Source organism: Pan paniscus, chromosome 14, assembly GCF_029289425.2.
Source record: "Pan paniscus chromosome 14, NHGRI_mPanPan1-v2.0_pri, whole genome shotgun sequence".
Lineage (NCBI taxonomy): Eukaryota > Metazoa > Chordata > Mammalia > Primates > Hominidae > Pan > Pan paniscus.
Genome location: NC_073263.2, coordinates 47144479 through 47159824, shown reverse-complemented (window position 1 = coordinate 47159824; position 15346 = coordinate 47144479). Strand labels below are relative to the sequence as shown.

The following is a 15346-nucleotide window of genomic DNA, read 5'->3' as shown; positions in this document are numbered from 1 at the left end:
ATTGGCTTTGGGGCTTGCCTGTCATTATGGAGAAATGATTAAAATTCTGAAACATTGGCATAGTTGTTTTGTTCTGTTTTTCTCTGTCTCTATTTGAGTGGTGTGTGTGTGTGTGTGTGTGTGTTTGTGTGAGAGAGAGAGAGAGAGAGATAGGGTTACCTAAAGGGTGATGATACCATAAAGAGAAATTGGTTACAGAGTGCTTTGTAGAATGAATATTAACATTAAAGCAAAATACTTGAGTCTTTCCAGTTGCACCTGCATTTCACTTCTTGCCAATCTTTAAATTTAACAGATGGAATTTTACTGTGTCAAGAAGCATTGAATGCTGAGCGGGAGCTATGTCATCCAGCTACAGATCTCTGCAGATTTGATGCTACAGATGAAGAGTTGAGATGTAAGTGTTAAATTGAGATATTCACTTTTCTGGTATATATGCAATATGTGAGACTCAGAGACCACTCACAGGAAAGTGCACACGCCAACCTTTGTTGACATTAATGTCCTAGTTTTAGCTGGAGTGTTATTGGGAGGCTGTGGTGGTTTATACTAAATACATCAATTTAAGGCGATGTCATTTTGTGAAACAAACTGAAGCCATTGTGGAATGATATGCAATGTTTCTTCTATAAAATTTCAGTGTGATTATGAATAGTAAATAATTTAAACTAACTAATCTAATCCCATAAAGTAGGTAAGGTAAAATATAAAGCCATTTTAAAAATTGTTGACTGGGTATGGTGGCTCATGCCTGTAATCCCAGCACTTTGGGAGGCCGGGATGAGAGGATTGCTTGAGGCCAAGAGCTCAAAATTAGCCTGGGCAATATAGCAAGATGTCATCTCTACCAAAAAAAAAAAAAAAAGAATTACCTGAGCATGGTGGCATGCACCTGTGGTCCTAGCTACTTGGGAGGCTGAGGCTGGAAGATTGCTTGAGCCCAGGAGTTTGAGGCTACAGTGGGCTATGATTGCAACACTGCATTTGGCCTGGGTGGCAGAACAAGACCCTGTCTCTTAAAAAAATTAAAACATATTGTGACTGAAGTGGTGACACATACAACAAAAACTAGGAATCTCCTTTTTTATGGCAATGGGTCACATTTGAGGGGATATTGTACATGTGGATCAACTGAGAAATTTTTGCAAAATGGAGTTGCTGGTACACTCTAAGGCTTATTGAATCCCAACTTCCAGATATAAATTAGTGTGTGCTGATGTGTATGTGTGTATATAAGCCTTTTGGTTGATTACAACACATAACTTGGTTAAGCAGCCACTCTAGCAGACTAATAGTCCACCAAGATCTTTTTCTCCCGTTTAGTGTGTCAGGCCTGTGGGTTTGAATTTGACATGTGTGAGTGGACGTCAGAAGCATCTGCTGGCCAAATTTCCTGGATGCGCACAAAAGCAAGAGAGATCCCTGCATTCGAATCCACACCTCAGCAGGATCAAGGAGGTGATGATGAAGGTAGAAAAAAAAATAATATCTTTTATGTATTACTTTCAGAATTCTGCTTTATGGTGACTAGTTATAAGACATTACATAGGAGGCCTTGGTGAATATACTGAGTATATTTTATTGAAAATACATTCTGCCATAGGAGCTGAAGGTGAAAATAACAATTATGTTTCCAACAGTGTAAAACAAGAATTATACTAGGTTAACAATATTTTTTAAGTTTTATTATTTCCTTCAGGATTTATTATCGTGTGAACAAAAATTATTAAAAGGCTTTTTTTTTTTTTTTTTTTGAGACAGAGTCTCACTCTGTCACCCAGGCTGGAATGCAGTGGTGAGATCTCGGCTCACTGCAACCCCCGCCTCCTGGGTTCAAGCGATTCTCCTGTCTCAGCCTCCCAAGTAGCTGGGACTACAGGCATGTGCTACCATGCCTGGCTAATTTTTGAATTTTTAGTAGAGACAGGAATTCACCATGTTGGCCAGACTGGTATCAAACTCCTGACCTCAAGTGATCCACCCACCTTAGCCTCCTGAAGTGCTGAGATTACAGGTGTGAGCCATCATGCCCAGCCAAGTCAGCCAGCTCTTTCTTTCTCTCTTTCTTTTTCTTTCTTTCTTTCTTTCTCTTTCTTTCTTTCTTTCTTTCCTTCCTTCCTTCCTTCCATCCATGCTTCCTTCCTTCCTTCTTTCTTTCTTTCTCTCTTTCTTTCAACACTGCTCTGTTGTCAATGTGTTTCTTCCTCTTGCTAACATATTAATTTGTATTTTCTGTTTACTTTTATTCTTTTTGCTTTTTTTTCTTTCTTCCTTTTCTTGGAGGGGTGAGTATTGTTACATTTTTATTTTTATTTTTTTCACTGATCTGGAAGCTTTAATTTGTATATCTTATTGTTATGACTATTCTTAATTTTTAGGGTATATTCTTTATATGAAATTTCTTTAACAAAACCTAAAGTGCTCTAGTATTTCTGCCTTCTTGAACATGAGAAAGACCAAACTATCATTTAATTATTTTTTGGTCCTGAGTTACAGTTGAACATTTTAAAGAGTTTTAAAGTCAATATCTTGTTATGATACTTGTAATTAGTAAGTTTATATATTTCATTATTTTTCTTACTCACCATTGTTTTTTAGATTTCATGCTTTCCTTCTTGGTTCCCTTATCCCCTTGCAAAGGTTGACTCTTTAATCAATTTTTCTTTTATTTAGAAAAGATCTGTGGTGATGAGCTCCCATAGTACCTGTAAACTTAAAATGTTTTAAAATTGTTCTCACTTCGAAATAATAATTTATCTGGTCATACAATTTTAGAATTTTTTTTTAAATTTCTAAGTACAGGGTGATTTTCCCTCTTTAGCTCCTGATATGTGCTGTAGTGACGGAGAAGTCTGAGTGCATGTAATGGTTTTTAGTTTAATGCAGATTTTTAAAATGTTTCTTTATCTTTGTTATTTGAAAATTTCAGTATGATGAGTGCAGGAATGAGTATATGTTTAATTTTTAATGCTCAGAATGCACATATATCATCACTTGCAGAAATTATGTTATTCTATTCAAGTAATTCTCTCTTACTCCCTCTAATCTTTTCATCTTGAGTTTCTATTAAACACAACTAATTTTCACACTCCATAACCTGACTCCTCCTTTTTATTTTCTATATAATTTACTCTATTTTGAGTTACATTTCAGGGCTTCTGGTACATGAATTTTCTCTTTGACACTATGGCCAGTCTAGGTTATATTCTGCCTATTGGGCATTTAATTTAAAGTCTTAATTTATTTTTGTTTTAAGTGTATACTTGCTAATATTTTCTTATTTATTTCCTAGTGTATCTTAATATGTTTTTAATAGAATGTATTAGAATTGCATGAAATTTAATTTCTTTTTTGTACAATTTATAAATGTAATTCGTTTTTGCTGTCTTTAGCATTATATTTATATATTTTACTGTGCAGATTATTATTTTTTATTTTTTTATTTTTTGGGGGTAGCAGTAATATTATTATTATGGTTATTTATTTTATTTAAGTTCCAGGCTACGTGTGCAGGATGTGCAGGTTTGTTACATAAGTAAACATGTGCTGTGGTGGTTGGCTGCACCTGTCAACCCATTACCTAGGTATTAAGACCAGCGTGCATTAGCTATTTATCCCAATGATCTCCCTCCCCTCACCCCTCAACAGGCCCCAGTGTGTGTTGTTCCCCTTCCCTGCGTCTGTGTTCAAGTTGTTCAGCTCCCACATATAAGTGAGAACATGTGGTGCTTGGCTTTCTGTTCCAGCATTAGTTTGCTCAGGATAATGGCTTCCAGCCCCATCCATGCTCCTGCAAAGGACATGATCTCATTCCTTTTTATGGATGCATAGTATTCCATGGTGTATATGTACCACATTTCCTATATCCAGTCTATCATTGATGGGCATTTGGGTTGATTCCATGTCTTTGCTATTGTGAATAGTGTACAGACTATTTTTAAAAAGATTAATAGACTTTACTTTTTAGAATTACTCTTTTCAAACTGCTTTTTGCCTTGCAGGTGCCTTGTAATTTTTTGTTGAAAGTCAGACATGATTTACTGTGCAAAAGACATTAATGTAAATAGTGTAAGCTTTTACATTACGTTTATCCAGTTAAGGATCATATTATGCTTAGTATTTGCTGTAGCTGTAAATATGTGAGGCTAAAATTTGGTCTCATGTTCTTGTTTTTGTCTTTCTTGTTGTATTTGGGTTTCCTTAGAGACTTCTTTTTAAATAAATGTCAGAGACGTGCAGCAGTTTCAGTAGCATGAAGAAGCATTTCAGACTTTATTTTTGAAAATGAAGTTGTAAAATTATAGAAATCTCTTTATAAATCTGTGTTGTCATTGTTATTAAGTTCAAGAACAGCTCCAACTGGTTTTAAATATCAGATGGGGAAAAATTTATATACAATATCTTTATGTAAAACAAAATCCATAGGTGACGTTTAAAAGGACTGTAGATATCTCATACCTCTATGTGGCTTGGTAAGAAAGAAGACATTTTAAGTTGTATTTCCTAAAACTATAAAGGATTTTCTACAAAAAGTAAATCAAAAAATCATCCAGAGGGGCAAGAATTCTGGGAAGGATGAAGAGAAATTCTTGATTAAAAAAGGATTGAATTGTGATATTTAAAAGAAAATGACAATAATTTGGTGGTATAGCAGTTTGTATATGTAGGTTTCTTTTACAGGAATCTTGAATTTTTACAAAAGGGTGTTATCAAATTTTGATTATAGAAATTAGGAGATTTCTCTACATATTGGAAATGATATATAAAAATGAAAACTTGTTATTTGTAGTTGATGTAATCATTTGAAAACACTCTATCCTTTTAAGTAAAATATTTGTGTTTTAAGTCTGGTTTTGAAAGCTTCAGAAATGTGATAGTTTTAGTCAGACAGAAAGAAGCTAATGTTTTCCTAAATTGCTTCTTTTTTCTTTTATCTTTCAGGTTATTATGTATGGGTAGGCGCTAAGCATGCTTTCACTCTTAACCATTTAGACAGCAGGGCTTACCTAAATAGCTCTGTGTGTCATTGCCTGTGCAAGAGCTGTCATCTTCAATTCTATTATGCAATGGAAAGCAGTGTCCTGAGAGTAAGACTGTATAATAATAAGGTAAGAAGAAAGTTGCATTTATTTCAAATTCATTGAATCAATGAAGTTTCTAACTCTTGGCAACTTGTGTTTCAATTTCTCAGTTGCGCATAGGCTTTTATTCTTTAACTTGACTTTATTTGGTGTACTTTTAAAAAGAATGATTAAGAAACTAGGATAGGGGACACTCTCATGTACAAAAGTTAATGTGATAACTTGCCCAATATTATTTCATAAAGTTTTCAAAATTCATGGAAGTATATTAAAGAAACTATAGATCTAATAAAAATGGGATAGCTGAGATTCTGTATTGTGAGCTCTGTATTGAAGCTCTGATGTGATCTGTTTTGGACATTACATCTATATATCATTAGAACTATAAATATAATGGTTAAAACTTACTTGTTTGGGTAGCAGTAGACATAATTTTTAAGACTGGTAATTATTGATTAAATATTGAACAATGGCACACTGGGTAGAGTGAGTCCATTCTTCTTCTCTCTCCTTGTCCAATATGCTCAATGAGTTCTAAAGTGTAAAGCTGGGTGAGTACTCCAATTAGTATAACAGATAAAAACAAACTGACAGCTGATTCCATAGTATAGGAAAACACCCTGCTTTTTCTACTCTTACGCACTCAGCACTCCCAATATCTCACTTCTGACACCAGATGCATGTTTTTTTTTTCCAACACAGCAATTCAGTTCTCTAGTGGACACCAACTGAGTGTCCTTTGATTTGCCTCAATTCTGACACTGCTACGTGAAGATAGTACAGATTCCACAGGTTGAGGTCTCAGGCCCACAAGACTACCCCTACTTCAGATGTCAATCACAAGCTTCCTATTGTGCCTCTTACCTACCAGCTATAAATTGGAGTTCCCATGACCCCCTTCTTAGGTTTGATAATTTGCTAGGATGGCTCACAGAATTCAGGAAAACACTTTACTCATGTTACCCATTTATTATTAAAAATGTAGATGAACAACCATATGGAAGAGATGAATAGGGCAAAGTATGTGGGAAGAGGGGTGGTGCTTGTCTTCCATGCATTCCCGGGTGTGCACCCTCTAGGAACCAAAATGCGTTCAGCAATCTAGAAGCTCTCTGAAACCTGTACTTCAAGAATTTGTATAAAGGATTTGTCACATAGGTATGATCATTTATTAGCTCAATCTCCAGCCCCTCTCTTCTTCCCCAAAGAGGTGGGGCTGAAAGTTCCAAGCTTCTAATCATAGCTTGATCTTTCTGGTGATGAGTCCCATAAGATTCTATTAACATCCCTACTGATTAGGAAATTAACAGGTTTTTGGGAACTATCTGCCAGAAACTGGAGATGAATAAATATATTCATACTAAATAATATATAATGTATAATTATATGTAATATAATATATAACAAATAATATATTTATTATTTTATGTATCCAGATTTATATGATTCACATAATTACATCTATATGTATGTGAGATATCTATAGATATATATCTCTACACATCAATATAGATATAAATATATAGATAGATAAATATGGATGTCATATATATATCACATATCTGTAGATATATGGATGTGATTATATATATATATATATCTCCCCACACATCCATATACACACATATAGATATATAAAATAATATACATATGTATATAAATTCTTTTTTAATTGAATGAGATATAATTTTCCTGGCATTCTGGAACTTGTTATGTTTTTGTGTTTTTTGCAATAGTACTTTGTAGTCACTGCCCTGCAATCTATTTAATATATTTCACTCCATTTGGTAAGGTGTGGGGGGAGGAAGAAAAGGGGACAACATCTCCCTATCCTTCCTGCAGCATTACAAACTGTCCATATACGTGGGATCAATTTTACCAAAAAGGAAGAGAGAAAAAATTTAACTGTATCCATGTATGTTCCACCATTCATGCCTCAATATTTCAGTTGCTGTCACCTGTGCTGTTTGAACCAATCCCAGCAAGCCTCCATGCAATCTACAACATTCTATAATTTCCAACTCCTTCTTCAATAAAGACATAGTAGAGAAATTCTTGAATAATTTCGATGAGTTTAAATTATAGTTAAAATGGTTAAATTATATATGTGGGCCTATGGTAATGCTTTTCAGATGACAGATAATTAATTATTTCATTAAAATTGAATGAATTTTTAACCTAAATTTAAGTGGAAATTTGTATTATAATATGGTCTAATCCTGAGGATTATTTTAATCTGCTCTGAAAATGAGTGATGTATTTTAAAAGTTTCAATGCATGTAGAATGGAATTGTGTATTTAATTATGAATGTGAGTATGTACTGTGTATGTAATTATGAATGTGTATATGTATTATGTAATTATGAATGTGTGTATTTAGTATGTATGTAATTATGAATGTATATAGATTGGAATTACTGAAAATGAGCCATGCCATTCTTCTGGTGGCTTTAGAACCATACAAGAAAAGAGTGAAAACAAATTGGCTTCAAGTGTTCCATCATATAAAAATGACGTTAGATACCACACATCATTAACTCTATTAATCAGTATTACAGTTATCAAGATTCTGTCTCTCATATTATAAGAAAAGAAGTTAATCATAGGGAAATGATCTAGTGTATTAACCAGAACCAAATGAATGTACATCTTAGAGATTGTTGACTGATGTTTGATTTGTTAGTATCCTGTGAGGTGTCCTCTCTTTTCTGACACTATTTGCTATCCTCTATACATATGTTACTCACTGATGCAAAATCTGCATCAAAGTACATTTAAGTCCCAAGACAATGTTTTATCACACACTTAAAATGACTCCAAACAAACCTATCATTTAAAAAAGTAGCTCTTGATGAAAATGATGATTTACATCTTTCCATGAACAGAATGCTGTTGTATGTTGCGAACATCTATTACTCTATAAATGTGAGGAGGTAAGCCAAGAAATATCTAGCAAGAATGCTGAAGGTTGTTTTCTTTATTTCCAGAGGACATTAGAACTTGAGAAGTGAAAAACTCAGGTGAAGGCAAGTTGTTAAATAAAGAGTTCACTCTTTAGAATCAGCTCAAGTGTGTAGCAATTCTAGTTTGTACCATCTAACCATTCTTGGGTTAGATCTGCGTCCATGATCTATAAAATAATACTCATAGCAACAGACTACTTTTGTTCTGTGTAGGGTTTCCATGTAATTATTTACCAAGAAATTTACATGTAATTTTTCTTTACAACCAAATTTACTTGTAATTCTTTACCAAATTACATGGTCTTATTCCTAGATGCGATCAAAAGTAGTGAAACTCAACAACATAGACTTTGGTACCCTTGATTTCTTCACTGGAAGAGAAAAGCATAGACTGGCATCTCTAAGAGATAGAGTGTTAATAAATATGTTAAATATTTTTCTTGAAAGGTAAATCGGAATTATTGATCCTGGACCGGCGGAGCAAAGATGTATTTTTAAAAAAATTATTTACTGATTTTAAGATAAAAGTAGAACATCACTTGAAAAGCTTTGCTGAGTTGGAGATTTCTTTTTTACATTAACACCTGTGAAAAGTAACTAGAAAGTGGAAGAGTAAGAACAGAAATAAAATGAAACCTGATTTCACTAAGAATAAATTCTTTTTACAAAACATTGCTAGTGCCATCAGACTGGAAAATGTATAGAAAAATATAGATCTCATTCACTGTGTACTATGAACTTGGCTTATGAAAAACTATTTAAGTTTGGAAAGAACACTGCTCACTTTTCAAAAATGTAAGTGCACCCATCTTCAGGGGGAGCAGAGGGGAATCAATTAGTCACTGTGAAAAAAGAGCACAATAGCTCTAAATTATTTTCATAAAATGAAAACGGGGGAAAGTGGTGAATGCAATTTGCCAAGAGGTGTCACTAAAAGTATCTGTGTAGGGTGTAAGTGTTTTGATGCTAAATAACTGAAGTTGTGTAAGAAATAAGCAGAAGAAAAATTAGTTGCTTGTCTCAACTTTTTATAACTCCAGTTCATCCTGATCCGCCATGAAAGCTATCAGCCGAAAATATGTCCACGCCATGTGCTTCATTGTCTTGTGGAAATCTTCACAGTTGATATGAATAAGTAATGAAGCAAATTGTAATGGATTTAGACTATCTTCTGAAATATTTAGGTCTTGGAAATTTGGAGTAGGCATCTGAGGGTGCAGGACTAAGTTGAAAGTAGATTCATTTTTAGAAAATCTTGGGCATGCATAAAATATGTGAGGCTGAGTGAGGACACAAATATTGATATCACTTATCATTTGGATTAAAACAAGATGTTGCCTTTCAGGGCCGTTTTCTATCTCATGCTAGAAAGTGGGACAGAGCCAGGCTCAGAGCTCAAACTGAGACATAATTATGTCAATCTTCACATTTTTACCATATTGTTACCTAAAAATTCATGCATTCTATATGTAAACATTATGAACAATTTGGTCTATTTTTGGGAAGAAATGTGAATTTGAATGTCTAATAAAATGTAAATAAAAATAAGATTTCAGAGCATAAAAGCATCAACATAAATCATAAAGACCAATGCCATACATGCCGTAGACAAAATTTTGAGTACCTTATAGACTTTTTTATTTTATTTAGTTTTTTTGAGACGGATTCATGCTCTGTCGCCCAGGCTGGAATGTAGTGGTGGCATCTTGGCTCACTGCAACCTGCGCCTCCCAGGTTCAAGTTATTCTCCTGCCTCAGCCTCCTGAGTAGCTGGGATTACAGGCACCCACCACCACGCCTGGCTAATTTTTGTATTTTTAGTAGAGATGGAGTTTCACCATAGACTTTTATTGAGCTTCTTACATTCAATACATGTTTTGAATGCAGTAAAGGCTTGTTACTACACTGATAGCATGTAGTAACAATTTTACATAGATTTTGCAATCTGAAAAATGATCATTGTACAGGTACATAACATAGATTTCTCTAAAAGATGTAAATAGGCCTTTGATAGAATGACCAAATTAAGAATATAATTTTCAGAATGTAACTGTATTGTTTGGAACTTCGACCAAATGTTTCCACAGGAAAAAATATTTAGTATAAATTGAAATTGTGCAGAAAATGCATCTGACAACATTTTTAACCTTTATATTGTTTGCCTGTAATCTTTTTCTTTTCTAGTATCATGGCAATATTACAAAATGTAATAATGTTATTGAGATCAACATTTAAATTGCTGATCTTATTAACTGTTATTTAGAATTTTATTTTTGAAACGCAGTACTGTTTTTTTAAAAGATTTCATCCAGAATACAGCACACTGATGGGTCTTGACTCTTTATCCAACTTGCCAGTCTGTGTCTTTTAATTGGAGAATTTAGTCCATTTACATTTAAAGTTAATATTGTTATGTGTGAATTTGATCCTGTCATTATGATGTTAGCTGGTGATTTTGCTCGTTAGTTGATGCAGTTTCTTCCTAGTCTTGATGGTCTTTACATTTTGGCATGATTTTGCAGCGGCTGGTACCGGTTGTTCCTTTCCATATTTAGCGCTTCCTTCAGGAGCTCTTTTAGGGCAGGCCTGGTGGTGACAAAATCGGTCAGCATTTGCTTGTCTGTAAAGTATTTTATTTCTCCTTCACTAAAACTGGCTAGCCATATGTAGAAAGCTGAAACTGGATCCCTTCCTTACACCTTATACAAAAATCAATTCAAGATGGATTAAAGATTTAAACGTTAGACCTAAAACCATAAAAACCCTAGAAGAAAACCTAGGCATTACCATTCAGGACATAGGCGTGGGCAAGGACTTCATGTCCAAAACACCAAAAGCAATGGCAACAAAAGACAAAATTGACAAATGGGATCTAATTAAACTAAAGAGCTTCTGCACAGCAAAAGAAACTACCATCAGAGCGAATAGGCAACCTACAACATGGGAGAAAATTTTCGCAACCTACTTATCTGACAAAGGGCTAATATCCAGAATCTACAGTGAACTCAAACAAATTTACAAGAAAAAAACAAACAACCCCATCAAAAAGTGGGCGAAGGACATGAACAGGCACTTCTCAAAAGAAGACATTTATGCAGCCAAAAAACACATGAAAAAATGCTCATCATCACTGGCCATCAGAGAAATGCAAATCAAAACCACTATGAGATATCATCTTACCCCAGTTAGAATGGCAATCATTAAAAAGTCAGGAAACAACAGGTGCTGGAGAGGATGTTTAGAAATAGGAATACTTTTACACTGTTGGTGGGACTGTAAACTAGTTCAACCATTGTGGAAGTCAGTGTGGCGATTCCTCAGGGATCTAGAACTAGAAATACCATTTGACCCAGCCATCCCATTACTGGGTATATACCCAAATGACTATAAATCATGCTGCTATAAAGACACATGCACACGTATGTTTATTGCGGCATTATTCACAATAGCAAAGACTTGGAACCAACCCAAATGTCCAACAATGATAGACTGGATTAAGAAAATGTGGCACATATACACCATGGAATACTATGCAGCCATAAAAAATGATGAGTTCATGTCCTTTGTAGGGACATGGATGAAATTGGAAACCATCATTCTCAGTAAACTATCGCAAGAACAAAAAACCAAACACCACATATTCTCACTCATAGGTGGGAATTGAACAATGAGATCACATGGACACAGGAAGGGGAATATCATACTCTGGGGACTGTGGTGGGGAGGGGGGAGGGGGGAGGGATATCATTGGGAGATATACCTAATGCTAGATGACGAGTTAGTGGGTGCAGCGCACCAGCATGGCACATGTATACATATGTAACTAACCTGCACAATGTGCACATGTACCCTAAAACTTAAAGTATAATAAAAAACAAATAAAATTAAATTAAAAAAAAAAAAGATTTCATCCAAATTTTTGTTCCATCCTAATACTGTTTATCTACAAAAAGCAGCTTTACTACATAAACATGCTTCATTTTCTTATTTTTTAATGATATTCAGCTTTTTCAATTTGACTACCAAGACTTCAGATTTCCTAGTACCTTATATCATACAGGTAAGGTAATACCTACTACAATGTAATTAAAAGAGCACGTATGTAAATGTGAAGATTAGAATATGGGTAATGAGTGATGTCTTTCTCTTCAAATCAAAGGAAGAAGAAATATTTTGGACATACAACATATCAACTCACAGCCAATGGGTGAAAGCAGATGTGTTAATACCAGAAGATCTGAAGACATTTAAGGTATGAAAGAAAAAAAAAGTATTTTTTTTATCATGGTTTAAGTTTTAGCTTTGCAGCAATAAATTGATCATGCACTGCTAAAGTTAAATTAGCATTTAAGTTAGGGATGCGTGCTTGTATATTTGGGGAGAGTGATTGCTTACTTTTTAAATTGTACCTTTTCCTTCTGAGACCAAATTTCCCATGGCGGGGGAAATAGAGTGTATCCACTCTTGTTCACAGCTTCCTCATTCTCCACAGCCTTCCTTTCTTGCTCCCCAGCACCATGCTTTGCCCCAGGGAAACAAATTGCATTATGAAGTAGGTAAATAGTAAACTGGTATTGAAACTTAGTAGAGTATAGGCAAATGCTTTGAATGCAATAATTCATACCTTTATAACACATGGAAAGCTCTATGTACACCAAGAAACATATGAAACATACATAGGCTCAATAGGAATGCTGTCTCTTAAAAAATTAAATTGATATTTTGTGTTGTATTAGGTTGGCGCAAATGTAATTGCAGCTTTTGCCATTGTGGCTTTTGCCATTGCTTTTAATGGCCAAAACCTCAATTATTTTTGCACCAACATGATATACGGAATGCGTAAGTTTATTTATGCTGGAGTGTGAGTATAAAATGATGATACTGATTATATGTGTGGGTTATGAAGCCAATTTCATTTCTTTATAGTGATATTCCATTTATACATCCTATCACAGCCTATTGAGTTAACATTTTGACACTATTTAATTTTCATAGGCTGATATCTGTTTTTATAACTCCTCAGGTACTAAACAAGTTTCTTTTTTTATAAACTGAAGATTAAATTTTGTTTTAACTCAAAGATAAAACAAAGTAAAATGTAAAGAAAATGAATTTGAGAGTTATTCCAGGTTCTCAAGTGGATATGTAATGTAATTAGCTGTTCAATAATTATAGGCCTTTGAGATCTAAGTTTAAAACCATCAATTTTTGAACCTCAAATTGATATCATTTCTGCATTTCTGATCTCTTGCTGCTATGAAAATATACAGCTATACATTAATAATTTTTACATGTATGATATTCATTATGGGAAAAGTATGTAGCAGCATACAAAGTTTTCTTATTGTTGGATATGATTTAAATTTAATATTATTTTCTAAACCAAATTATTAGACATATTTGCAAACTGAAAATCTGACCTTAAGTAATTATTAATGAACAAACCAATATATATCCCTCGTATTTTGTTTGTTTGAAATGGAGTCTTGCTCTGTCACCCAGGCTGGAGTGCAGTGATGGGATTTTGTCTCACTGCAGCTTCCACCTCCTAGTCTCAAGCAATTCTCTTGCGTTAGCCTCCCAAGCAGCTGGGACTACAGGCATGTGCCACCATGCCCAGCTAATTTTTTGCATTTTTAGTAGAGATGGGTTTTATCATATTGGCCAGGCTGGTCTCGAATTCCTGACCTCAAGTGATCCACCTCCTTGGCCTCACAAAGTGCTGGGATTACAGGTGTGAGTCACTGCACCTGACCTATCCCTCGTGTTTTGAAAAGAAAATCTATTCAGAAACTTTAAGCTGGATGAAACTGAAGGAAGTCAATTTTAATTCTTAGTATCTGGCTGGAATTTTAACCACATTTAGTGCTGTTTAATAGAACTTTCTGCCTAATGGAAATGCTTTATATCTGATGTCCAGTATGGTAGCCACTCATCACATGAGGCTATTGAACAATTGAAATTTGGCTACCATGACTGAGGGAACTAAATTTTATTTTATTTTCATTAATTTGAATTGAAATAGTCCTCTGTAGCTCATGGCTGATGTTCTGGACAGCAAATAATTACTTATCTGTGATACAGTCAGCTATTTATACTTCTGCACTTTTGGTGTTAAGTAATAATTGCTCTTGGTAGAAACTCAGGGAATGCTAATACTTTGACATTATCTTACACTTGACCAGCAATGTGTGGTTGTTTCATTTGCTAATATTGCTTATCTCCAGAAAAGCTAGCAATTCAATTGGTGACAACAAAATTTATTTACTTTAATTGACACTTCTTTTCTCATTAAAGAAATTACTCTTTTATGTAAGTTGAATAGAGTTTTATGTTTATTCCCTTACTTTTTTTATTCCTATATTGTGTCTGTTTCCGTTTGCCTGATATTTTTCTTCATGTATTCAAATACTAATTTCACTAGTTAAAAAATAAGTCAGATGCAGTTACAGCTCTTGTTCTATAAGTAATGACAATACTTCTTATTTTCCTTGAAAATGAAAGAAAGAGAGCTGTAAAGATGATGACCAAGTAACAAGTTTGCAGTCAGGGACATTTTTGATAGTTAAGTGGGATGCTTGTGTTTTGCCTGATCCTGGGAGGTTTCTCTGAGCCTTTAGTGGAGCAAATGTTTCCATCAGTTTTTTTTTTTTTTAATACTTTAAGTTTTAGGGCACATGTGCACAACGTGCAGGTTTGTTACATCAGTCGTATGAGCATGGGTTGAGCTTATCAAACAGGAACTTTGTTATATATTGCCTTGGTTGCTTTAAACACTTTTTCTCAATAACTACTTTGTCTTTATCAACCTTCTTTAGTTTTTTGTCTTATTAAGGAGATTGCAAACTCATAAATTAATCTTTTTCTTCCTAAAGATTACTTTTGAAGGGACTCTTTAGAGCCAGAGAAGTTTTATTGCCCTTGATCACCTCTGGGTCTATGCCTGTGGACAGACCCAATCCAGAAAGCTTTGCTCTGCAGACGAATTCCCTTGCACTAGTGGCCAGTGCATCGCCAAAGAATCTGTCTGTGACTCTCGGCAGGACTGCTCCGATGAGAGTGATGAAGACCCAGCAACTTGCTGTAAGTGAGTGAATGGCTTACTAGTTTACATGCTCTAATTCAAGACTGTTAGTTGGATTTAAAACAGTCTTTGTTTCTATCAAGGCAAAGGTAAGTCATATGTATGAAATGTGATAAATATGAATTATCGCTCTGAAACTATTGGTACTATGCCTTCAGGGATCTCTATTTTAACTTAATGTTTTGGTGCTTGTTGCAAAGTCTGCAACATCTCTCAAT

At 34.4% G+C, this 15346-nt stretch overlaps 1 protein-coding gene across 2 annotated transcripts in view; it reads left to right on the top strand.

The window, feature by feature from the left end:
- Positions 1–473: 473 nt before the first annotated feature.
- The window catches only part of LOC117974809 (MAM and LDL-receptor class A domain-containing protein 1-like), a 72974-nt gene continuing 58101 nt past the window's right edge, over positions 474–15346 (top strand). The window contains exons 1-4 of one of the 2 annotated variants that reach the window (XM_055096755.2): positions 474–1470; positions 4942–5108; positions 12204–12296; positions 14920–15127. The gene's annotated coding sequence lies outside the window, so the exon portion shown is untranslated. Of the gene's footprint in view, positions 1471–4941; positions 5109–12203; positions 12297–14164; positions 15128–15346 lie in introns of those variants that run through there. The other variant, XM_063595771.1, reaches the window with a different exon arrangement.